General features: G+C 39.8%; 1 non-coding gene across 1 annotated transcript; it reads right to left on the bottom strand.

Moving 5' to 3' along the window:
• Positions 1-1,909: 1,909 nt before the first annotated feature.
• Positions 1,910-2,028, bottom strand: LOC116460521 (5S ribosomal RNA). Its single transcript, XR_004245826.1, has one exon. It is a non-coding gene; the product is annotated as a 5S ribosomal RNA (ribosomal RNA).
• Positions 2,029-18,004: the final 15,976 nt, after the last annotated feature.

Genomic DNA, 18,004 nt, shown 5'->3' with positions numbered 1-18,004 from the left:
AGTTGTTGCAGTCCTAGTCTGCTCGCAACATGGTTGGTGGCACAGACCTTCCCACACCTCCATGCCAGATGTCTTAAGGATCAGCTCAAAGCTTAGTGTCTCCAGGGATACCCACTTCCTTCCTAAGGGGAGATAGAGGTGCTTGAAAATGTAGGTTTTATTCTTATTCAGGTATGGTGAGGCCAATAGACCAGGAGATGATGGCCATTGAAGAGATAGTTTATTACTCACAGTTCCCAGGAGAAGGGGGCACACTGGGCCACACAGGGAAGCATCAGGTCAGTCAGGAGGCAGAGGGAAAGGGGGAAGCTGTGGGCAGAAGGCTTTATTGTGAGAAGGAACAGGTGAGGAAGGCTTAGGATTAGCTGGCTTGGAAAATTTCAGCAGGCTCTGGGCCATAGAACTGCCTTAGTTGTCTGGTACCTGGCCCTGGAGTAACTGGGACTGGTAACTGGTGGCCTTGAGTGTGAGAGCCCAGTAAAGGAGGTGGTTGGAAGTGTGGGCTCTGGACTGGTTGGCTTGAATGTGAAAGATGTGTTCGTAGGTGAATCCTGTACTGTCTCTAGGAACTGGCTAACTCTGGGAGGGGCTGTGCCTCTACCATCAGCCAGGCTCCAAGATGTCAAAATATCAAATACAGAATCTAGAACATTTGATTATTCAAGAGAGCTCATGCAAAGATGGTATTAGGAGCTACTTTTCCAATCAACAGCCTCCAATACTGTTTTCTCTCCAGAATCATCTATCAGGGAAGAGACTTAAAATCAGAAAGTAACAGAACAAAGAGGGCAGGCCCCAGTTAGGTATAAGCAAAGGATTGGTCTTTCCTGGGGGGGACCTAAAGGGTCACAGCTTTAAAAGGATCCATTGTTATTAGAGTGTTCACAGTAGCATCTCACGTGTGAAGGTAGGGAAGAACGAGAAGAGGTCAGGGCCAAGATCCTGAAGGGGGCTGTGGACCCAGAGCCAGTCTCATAAATCCCAAGTCAGATTGTGTTGATTCCTGGGACTTTCTGTTCGTTTTCCCCCTAATTTCTCCTTTTTTTCAATTTACCCATGTGTCAGAAGCACCTGGGGAGCTCCTTGAAATTGCTGGGGCTGACCCCTGGCCACTGATCTGCATCAGAATCCCCTGAAGGCTGGTGAAGCACATTTCCAGGTCCCACACCCGGAACTCCTGATTCAAAAGGTCTGGGATGGGGCCTGCGAATTACAGCCCGTTCCTAACACGTTCCCAGGTGATGCTCATGCTGCTGGTCTGCAGCCCCTGGTCTGCGAGCCACTGACCCAGGGATTCTAACTCAGTAGGTCTGGAGAGGGGCCCAGGTGGTTCTGACCTGGTGGTATTCTGAAGTCCATACCTGGAGAAACACCGCCCTGAGACTGAATCGTGTGATCAGCATTCTCACTGTGCTGCTGCCGTGCAAGCGAGAACTGGCCGAAGAGTTATTTGGCCAGCTTGAGCGACGCAGATCCTGAGAGCGCTCCTGGGGAGGCAACTGCCCAGGTGGAACGCCTCGTCAGAGCAGTGCGTGGCAGGCCCCCGTGGAGGATCAGTGCAGTGGCTGAACACCGGGAAGGAACTGGCACTTGGAGTCCGGACATCTGAAACTTGGTAAGACTGGTCTTTGGAACTTGCCCACTCCATTTGAGTGGAAGCGTGGCCTGATCACCCACGGCGTGCCTGTACCGGCACTTTGGTTTTTGTTTTTGACTTGACTTGAATTGCTTGATACTTTGGTTTTGGTTTTGACCTGGCTTGGATTTCTGGATACTCTGATTTTGATTTTGATTCTGGTTTGATGTAAACTGAAAAAGTGTGTGTGTGCCCTTTTTACCCATTCTTTGTTTTGTGGTGTGAGCTTGGTGTTTTGTCTCAGGGGAACATGGGTCAGACACAAAGTAGGCAAGCCTACGGCACCTGGTATTCCCAGGCGGTCTGCCATCCAAGTACTAACCAGGCCTGACCCTGCTTAGCTTCCGAGATCAGACGAGATTGGGCGCGTTCAGGGTGGTATGGCCGTAGACACGGCTGGAAAAGTCCAGATGGGCCCCCCAAAGTGTGGGGCCTAGCCCATGGGTCCCAGTTACCTGAGCCTAGGAGTTTTTCCGCGATGAAATATCATTCTGGGGTTTGTCACAATGTTAGAAACACAAAACTTGCCAGATCACCTGGCCTCATTTTGGGCTTGGAAAAAATGGGGTCGCCAAAGATATAAAAAGTGTCCCCGAACTGTTAGCCCTCCTGAGGTTAGAACGCCCTAGCCCTACCCCCAATGCCCAGCACTATGGTAACTGCTTTAGTTCCAGAAGTACAAAGTTTCAACATCCAAGGTAGAAGGGTGACCCCTCTGTGAGACATTTACTCTTCTAAGAAAACTTACTTCCTCACTCTTCAAAAGCTGCTTGGGAAAACTCAGGCAATGATGAAAGTGAGCACCAACTTTAAACTTCAGCATGTCCCCAGGTTTCTCTCATTTGTCACATCAGCTAAAATCTTACAGCGAATTTTTTTTTTTTTTTTTTTTTTTGCGTGGAGAAAACTAACTTTGTTTTAGCCCTGTGATCTATAAATGCAAATAGTGGATTGGAGTCAATTTCCAGTGTGGAGAGAGTTGAGTGATACAAATGCTAAATGGAAAATCCACTTTCCAGTAGCTTTCTGTAGCTGGACAAATTCATAATTTATTCTCAGATAGCTGGACTAGCAGACTCGCAACAGGGAGCGTCGTGCCAGAATGCATTTGTGCAAGGAATCTGAATTTCAAAGGACAGCTTTGCCTGGAGAGACACCACCCAGAACAATGTGGGTTTAATTAAGGTTTAGAGCGGCGCTTTGTTCACGTGGGGTTGATAGGACGGCTCCAGGTAAGATTTTATTTGGTAATAGATTATTGACCAATGGCAGGCAAAGGTGGCTGGTTTGCATATTTTACTATTCATGACCTTGGGACTGAAGGAATCAGAATGACAGTAGCCGATATCTCTGTCAGCCTGCTGTTTCTGGAAGGAAAGGCAGTTTTGTGGGTGGATAAATAGACCTCTTTTGTGTTGCCTTTTGCACCTGGACCTGATGCTCTGTTAAAGCCAAGTGTGAGAAATACTTCTCTGAAGCAAAGGGCATGCTTGGTGAGATTAATTAACCTGAATACCAAAGATCTACTGTGGTACCAAGATAAGGAGCAGCGGGCAGACCCTGCCCAAACAGAAGCAGAGTGAAGTCCTGGAGGGCAGAGCTGTGCTCTGAGAAGGCCGCAGGCTCCTTAGCATGAGTCAGTCACCGTTGGTTTGCACCCAACACAGAAAGGGGTCTTGAGGAATCCCAGTGCATCACAGCCAGCCACGGGTCAGACTGAGTTGGGACAATAACAGGATACCAGGGTTGTGGGTGCTGGGCAGTACCTTACCTGCTTGCCTAGGTGAAAAGGATACCAGGAAGAGCTTTGCAGGGTGAGGCTTTCTGGAATAAATGGAGTCATAAAAGATGCTATCAGAAGAAAGGGATAAGGCAGAGGTGCAGCTTGGTAGGATGGGGTGCAAAGAAAAATCCATTTCTGCATTCCTTTTCCCACTGACATTTCCTTCCCAGCTGCCCCACCCCCAGCCACACACAAACAGAACAAAACAACTTCTGGGGCCCAGTGGTTACTCCCCATACCTTCCTTCTAAAATTGCTCTCCTTGGCTGGGCACGGTGGCTCACGCCTGTAATCCCAGTACTTTGGGAGGCTGAGGCGGGCAGATCACTTGAAGTCAGGAGTTCGAGACCAGCCTGGCCAACATGGTGAAACCCCGTTTCTACTAAAAATACAAAAAAGTTAGTCGGGTGTGGTGGCTCAGGCCTGTAATCCCAGCTACTTGGGAGGCTGAGGCATAAGAATCACTTGAACCTGGGAGGCGGAGGTTGCAGTGAGCCGAGATCGCACCACTGCACTCCAGCCTGGGCTACAGAGTGAGACTCCGTCTCTAAATAAATAAATAAATAAATAAGTAAATAATTGTTCTCCAAGAAGTTTAACACCAGTAATTCAAACTTTGGGAAGATTTCAGTTTAGGTATTACCTCCCGTTTTTAAGATATGGGTGTCTAGTTTGCCCTGTATTATTATCAAAAAGACTGTTCTTTCTCCATTCAGTTGCCTTTGCCCCTTTGTCAGTTGACTATATTTGTGAACGTCTATTTCTGGGCACTCGACTCTGTTCCACTGATCAATTTGTCGATTATTTTACCAGTATCATCCTATCTTCATTACTGTGGCTTTACAGTAAGTTTAAAGTTGGGGAGCATAGTCTGAGTCTTGTCTTTCCATATAAACATTGAAATTATTTTTTCAGTATCCACAGAATAACTGGTGAGATTTTGATTTGAATTGTGTTGAATTTATAGATAGAGTTGGAAAGATCTGGCATCTAAACAATATTGAGTCTCCCTATTCATGAACACGGAGGATCTCTCTATTTAGATATTCTTTGATTTCTTTCACCAGAGGTTTGTACTTTTTTTCATATAGATCTTGTAAATATTTTATTATATTTATGTGTAAAGTTTTTTTTGGTACTAATGTAAATAGTATTGTGTTTCAAATTCCAATTGTTCATTGGAGTATGTAGAAACCCAGTTGACTTTTGTGTATTAACCTTATACCCTGCAACCTTGCTCATTTATTGGTTTCAGGAGGTTTGTGGGGTTTTTTTTTGTCAATTCTTTGAAATTTTCCACATTAGCATTCATGTCATTTGTGAACTAAGTTCTTCCTTCCCAATCCCAATATTGCTTTTTCTTTCTCTTTTCTTGCCTTTTTTTTTTCCATTTTTTTTTTTTTAATTTTGAGATGGAGTCTCACTCTGTTGTCCAGGCTGGAGTGCAGTGCCATGATCTTGGCTTACTGCAACCTCCGCCTCCCAGAGTCAAGTGATTCTCCTGCCTCAGCCTCCCAAAGTGCTGGGGTTACAGGCGTGAGCCACCGTGCCTGGCCTTCTTTCCCTTTTCTTGTCTTATTACATTAGCTAGGACTCTAAGTACAATGTTGAATAGAAGTGGTGAGGGGGACACCCTTTCCCTGTTTTCTGATTTTGGGAGGAAAGCATCCAGTTCCTCACCATTAAGTATATCAGCTGTAAGCTTTTGTAGATGTTCTTTATCAAATTGAGGAAGTCCCATCTATTCCTAGAGTGCTGAGAATTTTTAACAAGAATGTCTGTTGAGTTCTGTCAAATGCTTCTTCTGCATCTATTGATATGATCATATGATTTTTCTTCTTTAGCCTACCAATATGATAAATTATATTATTTGACTTTCCAATGTTGAACCAGACTTATATAACTGGAATAAATCCCACTTGGTTGTGGTGTATAGTTCTTTTTATACATTGTTGGATGCTATTTGTTAATATTTTGAAGATTTTCACGTCGATGTTCATGAGAGATACTGGTCCATAGTTTTCCTTTGTTGTAATGTCCTTATATGATGTCCTTATACCTATTCTGGTATTAAGATAATGCTGGCCTCATAGAATGAGTTAGAAAGTATTTCTTCTGCTTTTATCTTCTGAAAGAGATTATGAAAAATTGGCATCATTTCTTTCTTTAATGTTTGGTAGAATTCCCCAGTGAAATTACCTGGGTTCAATACTTTCTTTTCTGGAAGGTTATTTATTTATTTATTTTCTTTATTTAACACAGGCATCTTCAGATTATCTATTTTTCCACGTGTGAGTTTGGTAGATTGGGTCTTTCAAGGGAGTGGTCCAATTTATCTGAGTCACTAAATTTGTTGGCATGAAGTTGTTCGTAGTATTTTTTTTATTATCCTTTTAATGTCCATGGAATCAATAGTGATGATCCCTCTTCCTGATATGAGTAATTTGTCTTCTCTCTTTTCTTGGCTAGACTGGCTAGAGGTTTATGAATTTTATTAATCTTTCAAAAAAACCGGCTTTAATTAATTTTCCCTATTGATTTCCTATTTTCAATTTCATTCATTTCTGCTCTAATTTTTATTACTTCTTTTTTCTGCTTGCTTTAGGCTTATATTATTCTTTTTCTTTAGTTTCCTTTGGTGAAAGCTTAGATACTGATTTTAGATTATTCTTCTTTTCTAACATACGCATTCAGTGCTATATACGTAATTTTATTTTCAAAGCCAGAAATCATTTATTGAGTAATAGAAACTGAAGTAAATAACACTGCTTTCAGTCACTGAATCCCACAAATACTAAGTTGTATTTTTGTTTTCATTTAATTCAAAATATTTTTAAATTTATCTTGAGACTCATTGTTTGGCCCATGTGTTATTTATAAGTGTGTGGTATAATTTCTAAATAATTGGTTATTTTCCTGCTGTTTTTCTGTTATTGATTTCTATTTAATGTCACTGTGATGTGAAAGAGTACTTTACATGATTTTTATTCTTTTAAATTTGTTAAGATGTGTCTTATGGCTCAGCATGTGGTGTATTTTGTTAAGGGTTCCATGTGAGCTTAAGAAGAATATGTATTATGCTCTTCTTGTATGAAGTCAACAACTGTCCTATACATGTCAATTAGAACTAGTTGACTGATAATGATATGTAGTTAACTAAATTCTTACTACTTTATGCTTGCCATGTCTGTCAATTACTGATAGAGGGGTGTTTAAGTCTCCAAATATAATAGTGAATTTGTCTATTTCTCTTTGCAGTTCTCTTTTTGCCTCACGTATTTTGATGCTCTGTTCTTAGGCCCATATACATTAAGAATTATGTCTTCTTGGAAAATTGACCAGTTTATCCTTTTCTAATGCTGCTTTTTATCTCTAATAGTCTTCCTTAATCTGTAGTCTGATTTGTCTGACATTAACGTAGCTACTCTTCCTGTCTTTAGGTAAGGGTTAGCATGGTGTGCTTTTTGACGTTCTTTTATTTTTAAAAGTCTATATAGATTAAAAATAAAAGAACGTCAAAAAGCACACCATGCTATCTGTAGATTTACATTCAAAGTGTATTTCTTGTAGACAACATATAGTTCGTTTCTGTTCTTTGATCTGCTCTGACAATCTCTGTTCTTAGTAGGTGTTTTTGAATCATTTCCACTTAAAATGATAATTGATACAGTTGAATTAATATCTACCATATTTGTAACTTTTCTATTTATTGTACCTGTTTTTTATCTTCCCCTCTTTTTCTGCCTTCTTTGGTCTTAACTGGGGACTTTACATAATTCAATGTTCTACTCTCTCAGCATATCAATTATACTTCTTTAAAAAAAATTTTAGTGGTTTCTCTAGAGTTTGCAATACGTTAATACATTTACAACTAATCTAAGTCCACCTTCAAATGACACCATACTGCTTAATGGGTAGTGCAGGTAAAGTATTCCTGATTCATCCCTTAGTACACTGCTGCCAATTATTTTATTTATCCACATGCTATAATCATTGAACACATTGTTGCTGTTATTGTTTTGAGCAGTTAAAAATTATGAATAAAGATTTTATTTTTATTCATTCTCTGACACTTTTTCATTCTTTACATAGTTCTGAGTTTCTAACCTATATACTTTCCTTTTCTCTAAGAACTTTTTAAAAATAATTTTTTGCAAGGCAGATCTACCAGCAAAAACTTCTCTCAGTTTTTACTTGAGAAAGTATTTCTCCTTTGCTTTTGAAGGTGATACAGTTTGGCTGTGTCCCCACCCAAATCTCATCTTGAATTTCCATGTGCTGTGGGAGGGACCCAATGGGAGGTAATTGAATCATGGGGGCAAGTCTTTCCTGTGCTGTTCTGGGGATAGTGAATAAGTCTCATGGGATCTGATGGTTTTAAAAAGTGGAGTTCCTGCACAAGTTCTCTCTCTTTGCCTGCTGCCACCCATGTAAGATGTGACTTGCTCTTTATTGTCTTCCACTATGATTGTGAGGCTTCCCCAGCCACGTGGAACTGTAAGTCCCACTAAACCTCTTTCTTTTATAAATTGCCCAGTCTCGGGTATGTCTTTATCAGCAGTGTGACAATGGACAAATACAGAAGAATAATTTTGCTGGTTACATAATTGTAGGTTGGTGGTTTTTTTCTTTAAACACTTTAAATATTTCACTCTACTTTTTTTCTTGCTTGAATAATTTCTCAAGAGAATTCTGGTATACTTCTTATCTTTGCTCCTATGTAAGTAAGGTGTTTTTTTCCTCTGGTTTCTTTCAAGATATTCTCTGTGTTTGGTTTTCTGCAATTTGAATATGCTATAATTAGATTTTTAAAAACATCCTCATTGTGTTCTCTGCCCTTTTAATCTGTGGTTTGCTTTCTGGCATTGATTTTTGGAAATTCTCATTATTAATCCAAATATTTCTTCTGTTCATTCTTCTTCTGATATTCTTATTTTTTTTTTTTTTCCCCTGAGACAGGGTCTCATTCTGTCACCCAGATTGGTGTGCAGTGGCATGATCACAGTTCACTGCTGCCACTACCTCACTGGGCTCAGAAGTTCCTCCCACCTCAGCCTTCTGAGTATCTGGGGCTACAGACAAACACCACCACGCCTGGCTACATTTTGTATTTTTTGTAGAGATGGTGTCTGACTATGTTGCCCAGGCTGCTCCTGAACTTCTGGGCTCAAACAGTATCCCCCCGAGGCTTCCTAAAGTGCTAGGATTACAGGAATAAGTCACCATATCTGGCCACTTACTACGTGTATCTTAACAGCTTTTGTCATTGACCCACAGCTTTTGAATATTCTGTTCCTTTTTTCCCCATTATTTTTTTCTGTTTACATCTCAGTTTGGGAAGTTTCTATTAACATATCTTAAAGCTTATTGATTCTTTCCTTGACAGTGTCCAGCGTACTAATGAGCACATCAAAGACATTCTTCGCTTTCGTTACGGTGCTTTTATTTTCTAATGTTTTATTCTGATTCTTTTGTAGAATTTTTCTCCCTGTTTATATTGCCCATCTGTTCTTGCATGTTGTCCACTTTTTTTTTCATTAAAGCCCTTAGCACATTTAATAGAGTTTTTAAATTCCTGGTCTAATAATTCCAAAATCAGTGTCATATTTGAGCCATATTCTGATGCTTGCTTTGTCTCTTCAGACAATTTTGTTTGTTTTGGTTTTGGTGTTTTGCCTTTTAGTATGGTTTATAATTTTGTTTTCAAAGCCAGAAATGATTTATTGAGTAATAGAAACTAAATAGGCCTTTAGAGTGTGAGTGTTGATGTTTATATGGCTAGAAGTTAAGCTGTGTTTAATGGCTGCTATAGCAGGAGGTGCTAGGGCCTTGCATTTTCTCTAGCCTTTTTGTTTTTGTGTTCTTTGTTGTCTTGGGATTTTCCTAGAGACTCCTTCTTAAACTGAGTCTTAGCTTTAGAGTTCTTTCTGCTGTAATCTTGTTTATCACACAGGAGCCTGTTAATGTGGTGGTAATGTATGAGGAGAGGGAAAAATCTTTATAGTCAGATGATTAGGACTTAGTCATTTAGTAAGCCTGTGCCCCTGGGCTGTGACCCTCACAAGGGCTTCTCAGCTTTCCCCTTGTGTAGGTGAGATAAGAAGGTTAGAGGGAGATAGAGCTGGGTACTTCCTTCTTTCAAGGCTTCAGGTTTTGGTAAAGTAGTTTCCTCTGAGAAAAGGCCTTTGTTAAAGAGAACAGATCTCTCTGGGTATATTTGAAAATGGTTGCTTTTCCTCTCCCCTTGCTGGAAGCAGGAAGTGATTTTTCTCTGATCTTCAATTTGATAACTTTATTGTCTCTAGGAGGTAAAACTCATAAAATTATGAACTCTCCCACCACCCCTCCCCTCAGCCTGACCCCAAAAGTTTCTGACTTTCAAGCTAGTCCACACTTAGCTTCCATAAATCAGTCAATTAAGTTTTGCCTGCCCATTAGTTACTTACTTGCTCCAGTAGCTTCTACTTTAATTGTATCATTTAAATGTCAGTGTTCTTTTGTTGCTGAAATACAACAATATAATTAAACTTTGTATATTGACCCTATATCTATCACCTTGCTGAATTCACTTATTAATGCTAATGGATTTTCTGTTAATTTTTGAATGGATTTTCTATGTACACAATCATGTTATTTAAAAATAATTACAATTTCATTTCCCATTATTTCTAATTTTGATAGCTTCTTTTTTTTTTTCCTTATTGCAACTACTGCTGATATAATGTTGAATAAAAGTGGTGACTGAGTATCTTTGTTTCATTCTTGATTTGGGTAAAACTTTTCAATATTTCCCATTAGGTGTGATGTTTATTTTAGAGTTCTTTCTCTTCCAAGCTACTCTATCAGTTAAAGAATGTTCCCTTCTAATCCTACACTCAGAATTTTTTTTTTCTTTTATCATGAATGGGTGTTGAATTTTATCAAGTGCTTTTTTGGCATCTATTTAGTTGATTGTCCTTTTATTTTCTTAGCATGGCAAATTACATTGACTAATTTTTTGAACATTAAATCAACTTTGCATCCTAGAATAAATCCCATTTGGACTTGTTTCATTATACTTTTTATTAGCTCCTCAATTTGGTTTGTCAGCGCTTTATTTAGTATTTTTACACTACATTATTAGGGAGACTGGCTTATAAGTTTTCTTTTTCTGCCGATTTTGGTATCGAGGTTAACTGGCCTCATAAAATGAGGTGGGCAGTGTTCCCTCTTTTTCTATCCCTGGGTGAGTTTGTGCAAGATCAGTGTCACTCCTTCTTAAATGTTTAGAAGGATTTCATTAGTGAAGAATTTGGGCATAGAATTTTACTTGTGGGAAAGAATTAAATTACAGTCTCAATTTCTTTCATACATGGATGAAAATTCAGATTTTCTATTGCATCTTATCTTAGTTTTGGCAAGTAATGCTTTACCAGGAATGTGCCCATTTTATTTATATTTTGAAATTTATTGGTATGACATTTTTATAACATCCCCTTTTCTTCATAATATTGATAATTTATGTATTCTCTTTTTTCTGGCTCATTTTACTAATGATTATCCATTTTATTAGTTTTTTTTTCTCAAAGAAACAATTTTTCCTTTTGTTGTGTTTCTTTGCTGTATGCTTGCTTTCTACTTCATGGATTTCTGCTCTTAATTATTTCCTTCCTTGTACTTTATTTTGGTTTCATTTGCTATTCTTTTTCTAACTTTTCTAGATCAACATTTAGATTATTCTTTTTCAACCTTTCTTCTTCTCTAATACATGCATTTAACACTTTATCCTTCTGATTATGGCTTTAGCTATACCCCATACATTTAGACATGTTCTGTTTTCATAAATCAGTTCACAATATTTTCTAAGTTACATGGTGCTTTTCTCTTTGATCTATAGATTCTTTAGAATGTATTCTTTACTGTATGTGGAATCTTGGTGATTTTCTTTCTTTCTTTTTTTTTTTTTTGAGACGGAGTCTCGCTCTATTGCCCAGACTGGAGTGCAGTGGCGCAACCCCTGCTCACCGCAAGCTCCGCCTCCCGGGTTCACGCCATTCTCCTGCCTCAGCCTCCCGAATAGCTGGGACCACAGGCGCCTGCCACCACACCCGGCTAATTTTTTGTATTTTTAGTAGAGACAGGGTTTCAACGTGGTCTCGATCTCCTGACCTCGTGATGTACCCACCTCGGCCTCCCAAAGTGCTGGGATTACAGGCGTGAGCCAGCGTGCCCGGCCAAGAATCTTGGTGATTTTCTAGCTATCTCTGCTTTTAAAAAATGTTTTAATTCCATCCTGGTCAGAGAATGCATTCTCTATTATTTCAATCCTCTAAAATTTTTAGAGACTCACTTTGTGGCTCAGGTCAGTTTTGGTGATTGTTCCAAGTGCACTTGAAAATAATATATACTGTGGTTGTTGAATTTAGTATTTTACATATGTCACTATGCCAACAGCTTATTAATCATGTCCTTCAAGTTCTTTATATAATTATTGATGTTGGGCTTCCTTGTTCTATTAGTTACTAAGAGACGTATGTTAAATTAACCATGATTATAGATTTATATATTTCCTCTTTTAATTCTCCCAATTTTCGATTTACACATTTAAAACTATATTTTGAAGTACATTCAAATTTAGAATTGTTATGTCTTTCTAATAGGTGGATCCTTTTATCATTATTAAATATACCTCTTTATTTTTAGTAATGCTTTCTCAATTAAGATCGACTTGTCAGATAATTGCATAGCTGTACTTACTTTCATTTGGTTGATATTTGAAGGGTATATCATTTTCTATTATTTTACTTTCACACTTTCCAGATTCTTACACCTAACCATATATTAGGATGTCTGTTTTGTAAGCAGCTTAGTGTCGCTATTATTAAAAAATCCAGTCTGATGATCACTGTGTTTTAATTGGAATATTTATTTAATTTATATTTAATGTGATTTCAGATATATTTAAATCTAAATTTATCATTTACCCTTTGTTTCCTATTTGCTATGTTTTAAAATTTCCTTTTTCTTCTCCTTTCTTGGCTTCTTTCGAATTAATGTTTTTATGATTCCTATTTCCTTCTCTATCATTCTCTTTGTGATTGGCCTAGAGAGTACACCATCCATCTGTATCTTATTATCAGTCTTTTATATATTATAATCTTCCTGAAAAACTCTAGAACTTCACAAAATTTTAACTCCTTTTATCCTTTTCCAAACTTTTATACTATTTAGTCATCTATCTTAATTTGGTATATATTTTAAACCCCTGAAGGCATTATTATAGACTGAACTGTGTCTCTCACCCTAATAATTTACATGTTGGAGTCCTAACCCCCAATATCTCAGAATGTGACTATATTTAGAGAAATGGCCTTTAAAGAGGTAGTAAAGGAAAAATGGGTCATTAGGTTGGGCCCTAATCCTATATGACTGGTATCCTTCTAAGAAGAGCAGATGAGGACACGGACACACACAGAAAGAAGACCGTGTGAAAACACAGGGAGAAGACGCCATCTGCAAACCAAGGAGAGGGGCCGCAGGAAAAACCAACCCCACCCACACCTTGGACTTCCAGCTTCCAGAACTGTGAGATAGATTTCTGTTGTTTAAGCCCTCCAGTCTGTGGTACTTTGTTATGTCAGCCAGAGACGAATACAGACATCATGATTGTTACTGTTTTAAACAGTTTTATCCTTGTGTTTATTCTATTGTTTCTTATTCCTCCCACATCATTATGCTCCCTTCAGGATAATGTTCCTCATTCATGGTAAAGTTCTTTAGTATTCCTTTTTGAATTGGTATGCTTGTGAAAAATTATTTTGGCTTTTGTCTGAAATATCTTTACTTTGTTTTTAATTTATTAATTGGGAAAATGTTAATTAATATAGTATTTTTTAACAATCACTTGTGCCAACCACTGTATTTAATATTCGATATAATTTTTTCACTAAATATTTGCAACAGTCCAAGGAAGTAGAATTGGCCATCTCCACTTTACAAATAAGAAAACTGACATTGCCACAGATCTTTCAAGGTTACCTAGCTAGTAAATAACAATGTTTGCCTTTATTTTGAAGGATATTCCCACTGGGTATTGGATTCTAGGCTGATGGTCATTTGCTTTTAGCATTAAGGATGCCATTTCATTATCTTCTAAATTCTATTGATCTGTTGAAAAGTCAGCTTTATCCACACATTTTATATATGTATACATGCACATGTATAGCAGGATACACAAGAAAGTGTAATAGTTACTGTTTCCGAGGACTCTAGGGGAGAATGCATTTCCCTGCCTTTTCCAACTTTTCAAGGCCACTCACATGACCCCATCCCTCTCCCCCATCTTTAAAGTCAGAATGGCCAGTTAAGTCTTCCTACAAGGCCAAGGTTTTGGTCCTGACACTTCTGCCTCCCTCTTCACTACTTAAGGATGCTTGTGATTACACTGGGATCACCTGGATAATTACATGGGACCAACTGCCCCATTTGCTAATCAGCCACATCCACCTCACCTGCATGCTTAATTCCTTTTTGCCATATAAGTAACATATTCACAGGTTCTGGGGATTTGGCCTTGGGCATCTCTGAGGATATGGGGTGGTTGAGGTTATAACACAGGCAAGACATAAAAGGTAGAAAGTTCCTGCTTGTGGAGTGACACTGCAAAAATTTGGCAGGTTTTTCAAGATGAGCTGGAAGTGCAGCCTGTTCCTTTAGTGGCCACGAATCATGGATTCACTGGGTAAAACCAATTTCATACAGCCCCTGCCCATTGTTCTACCAAATATGTTCAGATTATGTTCTACCAAATATGTTCCTGGTTTTGATGCCCCAAATCCCAATTACATAAGAGAAGGAACACAACAGATGCTAATGACAGGTTACTCCTCCCCAGGAATGACTGCATTCCCCTTTTCATCAGATTAAAGCTTATCTGCTGGAACGGACAATACCTTTGTTTCTCTGTGAGCCATGAGGGGCCACAGTCGGGTCTGAATGACTATGGACTGTGCATGCTGACAATATTTCTTCACTTCTTTGCTCTCCTCTGGAAGTGTACAGGGGTTTTTTGCCTGTTCAAAGGAGGACTTCATTGGTAATCAATGACTGTCAGCAGTAAATAATAACAGCCACAACTAACCATGAGTCTGGGATTGTGCCAAGTGTTTTACATATAAGCTCTGCTGCTGACTGTTGGCTCCCACGCATAGACCTCTGTTCTTGTTTTGCCACTCCTTTGCCAGGGCCTCCCACAGTGCTTGGCTCAGAGTAGGTGTTCAATAAATATAAGTAATATGTATAATGCTATCAACTTTTCACAGCATCTTTAAGATGCTATAATTCCCCTATTTCGTGGCCTGGAAACAGGCTCAGAGAGGCTAAATGACCTCCTGCAATGACAGAGAATGTAAATGGCAGAACTGAGATTCAAAGCCAGGTCTGACTCTAGAGTCCAGGCTCTTAGCTTCTACACTCACCCATCTCATGTTCAGTGTAGTCTGCATTGCAGACACATGCCCCAAAGAAGGCACATCAAGGAAAATTTGGGAGTCAAGTCTGAAAACTGAAGTCAATAAGATCCAATATAAAATGAGTCAGATTAACCACTTGGAGTGATGGTTTGTTGCTTGGATCACTAGCAAGTTTTCCAAGTTTCCTTAAGGGAGAACAAAGTGCATCTTAACTAAGCGTAGAAAAACAGTTCAATCAAAGTGGCTGTGATGCTTAACTTTATATGTCAACTTGGCTAGGTCATGGTACTGTGTCCAGAGTTGGTTCCTTCCAGTGTTGTGCTCGTGGTCTCGCTGACTTCAAGAATGAAGCCGTGGACCTTTGTGGTGAGTGTTACAGCTCTTAAAGATGGCATGAACCCAAGAGTGAGCAGTAGCAAGGTTTATTGTGAAGAGCAAAAGAACAAAGCTTCCACAGCGTGGAAGGGGACCCTAGTGGGTTGCCATGGCTGGCTGGGGTGGCCAGCTTTTATTCCTTTATTTGTCCCTTCCCAGGTTCTGTTTTTGTCCTATCAGGGTGCCCTTTTTTCAATCCTCCCTGTGATTGGCTACTTTTAGAATCCCGCTGATTGGTGCATTTTACAGAGTGCTGATTGGTACATTTAACAACCTTCCTGATAGCTACAGAGTGCTGATTGATGCATTTTTTACAGAGTGCTGATTGGTGCATTTTACAATCCTCTTGCTAGCTACAGAGCCCTGATTGGTGCATTCTTACAGGGCGCTGATTAGTGCATTTTACAATCCCCTTGCTAGCTACAGAGCACTGATTGGTGCGTTTTACAATCTTAGCTACAGAGCACTGACTGGCGCGTTTTACAATCCTCTTGTAAGACAGAAAAGTTCTCCAAGTCCCCACTGGACCCAGGAAGTCCAGCTGGCTTCACCTCTCAGTACCTAACCAGATGGGTGTGTCCTTAACCTTGGCAAAATAAACTTTCTAAATCCATTGAGACCTGTCTCAGATACTTTTGGGTTCACAATATGATGCTGTAAAAGAAGCACACACACACGTAGGGAGATGGGACTATTAGAGTGGATTTATTAAGTATGACCTCCTCACCAGCCTCCTAACTACGTCCCAAAGATGGCCCAGAGACATTGAGAAATTCATTGGTGACAGGGACATGTACACCCTGTCAAGGTCCTGTAGTGGTTGTCCACTACACCTAGAGGAAGGTGGGCCTGGAGGAAGGTGGGCCTGGAGGAAGGTGGGGGACTGCTGCTTCTGAAGTGGGCTCTGTGATTGCAGGGAAGAGGGTGGGATCCCTCAAGGCAGAGCCCAGTGCAGCACGTGACAGCCAGAAGCAAGGTGTCATGGCTCCTCAGAAGGTCAGTAGGGCCTGAGTGGAATGCAGGTGACCTGACCTGCCCAGATCTTAGGCAGAGGCTGCTTGGGAATGAGGTCTCTCCTTGCATAAACTTCCTGAGAAAGTAATTTTACCTGTAATTTATTTCCATCTTAAAATGAAAAAAACCGCAACCAAGAGTTCATCTTTTCATGTATAAACACTGCACATCTCCAAGGATGAAAGTTCTCGAGAACAGAGCTTTTCAAATGTTTATGTTCATTTGAGTCACCCTGGATCTGTCAAAATACAGACTCTGATTCAGGGGGTCTGGGGTGAGGTCGGAGATGCTGCATTTCTCACACACTCCTGGGAGATGCTGCTGCTGCTCTATGGGCCTTGCTGGGAGTGGTTAGTTTTTAAAGATAAGAGAACATTGACGGAGGGCTGAGGGATGGGTCCTGCTTTCCCCCACCCCAGCGGTACTACTGTGCTTTGACCAGAGTAGCCCCCAGCCTTTTTACAAAAGTCTTATCTCAGATTTTATTTAAAAAAAAAAAAAGCAGCTCTAATTTAAAGCAGATTTAATGTTAAAAAAATAGGCCTAAATATTGATGATGAATTTTCAATTAAAAAAAAGAGAGGCATATGACCAAGTCATTCTCCTTTCCATTGTTATCTTCTGGAATTCTTTTCAGTTCCAGTTTTCATTCATTCGAGAAATAACTTTTGCAGGGCTACTCTGTTCAAAGCACCATAAATGCTGAATTTGTCTAGTAGCAGCTTTTGCAAGTTGAAATCTCCATCTTTGGCTCTTCTGACCTGGGAATCCTATCTGTAAAACTTCAGCTGCTTCTGGCACAACGCAATCCTCTCTCCCCATGCCAGGGTTGGAGTTTGATGGTTTACACATGTTCATTTCAATCTCCTGTTATTGGGAAAGACTGTCGCCACCCAAGGTCTGGGGAGCCAACAGACCTTTCAGAGGGGGTTCACAAGGGCCCGTTTTGTAGAGGCCACACATTTCTTTAGATAAAATTATGAGGAAATGAGGAAAGGCAAGAGAAAATGGCTTTCAAATAGACCTATTATCTATTCATTTGATGTGCTCCTAAATTTCTATAAATGCCAATGACTCCTGATTCCAGAGAGGTACAGTATTTACGGCTGGTTCACCTTCCGTTGGTTGTGATTCCTAACACATTGATGTTATGTCTTTCGGGCTATTGAGTTATTTAAAAAATCACACTCAGGGCTCCAGTTAAATGTCAGCTTCTTTGTGATGTCATTCCTGACAATCTTGTCCTTGCTAGAAATAACTAATTCTTACTCTGCCTTCTGAATATGCAGCTATGTAGAAGTTCCCAATAGATGGTAGATATTAATAACAGATGTGTATGTTTTGAAGTAATGTTTTATAAGAGTATTGTATAGTCTTTTTAAAATTTATTTTAAGTTCTGGGATACCTGTCCAGAATGTGCAGGTTTGTTACATAGGTATATGTGTGCCATGGTGGTTTGCTGCACCTGTTGACCCATCCCCTAAGTTCCCTCCCCTCGCCCCCCACCCCTAACAGGCCCTGGTGTGTGATTTCCCCTCTCTGTGTCCATGTGTTCTCATTGTTCAACTCCCACTTATGAGTGAGATCATGCGGTGTTTGGTTTTCTGTTCCTGTGTTAGTTTGCCGAGGATGATGACTTCCAGCTTCATCCATGTCCCTGCAAAGGACACGATCTCATGCCTTTTTTTATGGCTGTGAAGTTTTCCATGGTGTATATGTACCACATTTTCTTTATCCAGTCTATCA

This window comes from Hylobates moloch, unplaced genomic scaffold (assembly GCF_009828535.3).
Source record: "Hylobates moloch isolate HMO894 unplaced genomic scaffold, HMol_V3 SCAFFOLD_20, whole genome shotgun sequence".
Lineage (NCBI taxonomy): Eukaryota > Metazoa > Chordata > Mammalia > Primates > Hylobatidae > Hylobates > Hylobates moloch.
This window is presented reverse-complemented; position numbering and strand designations above follow the sequence as displayed.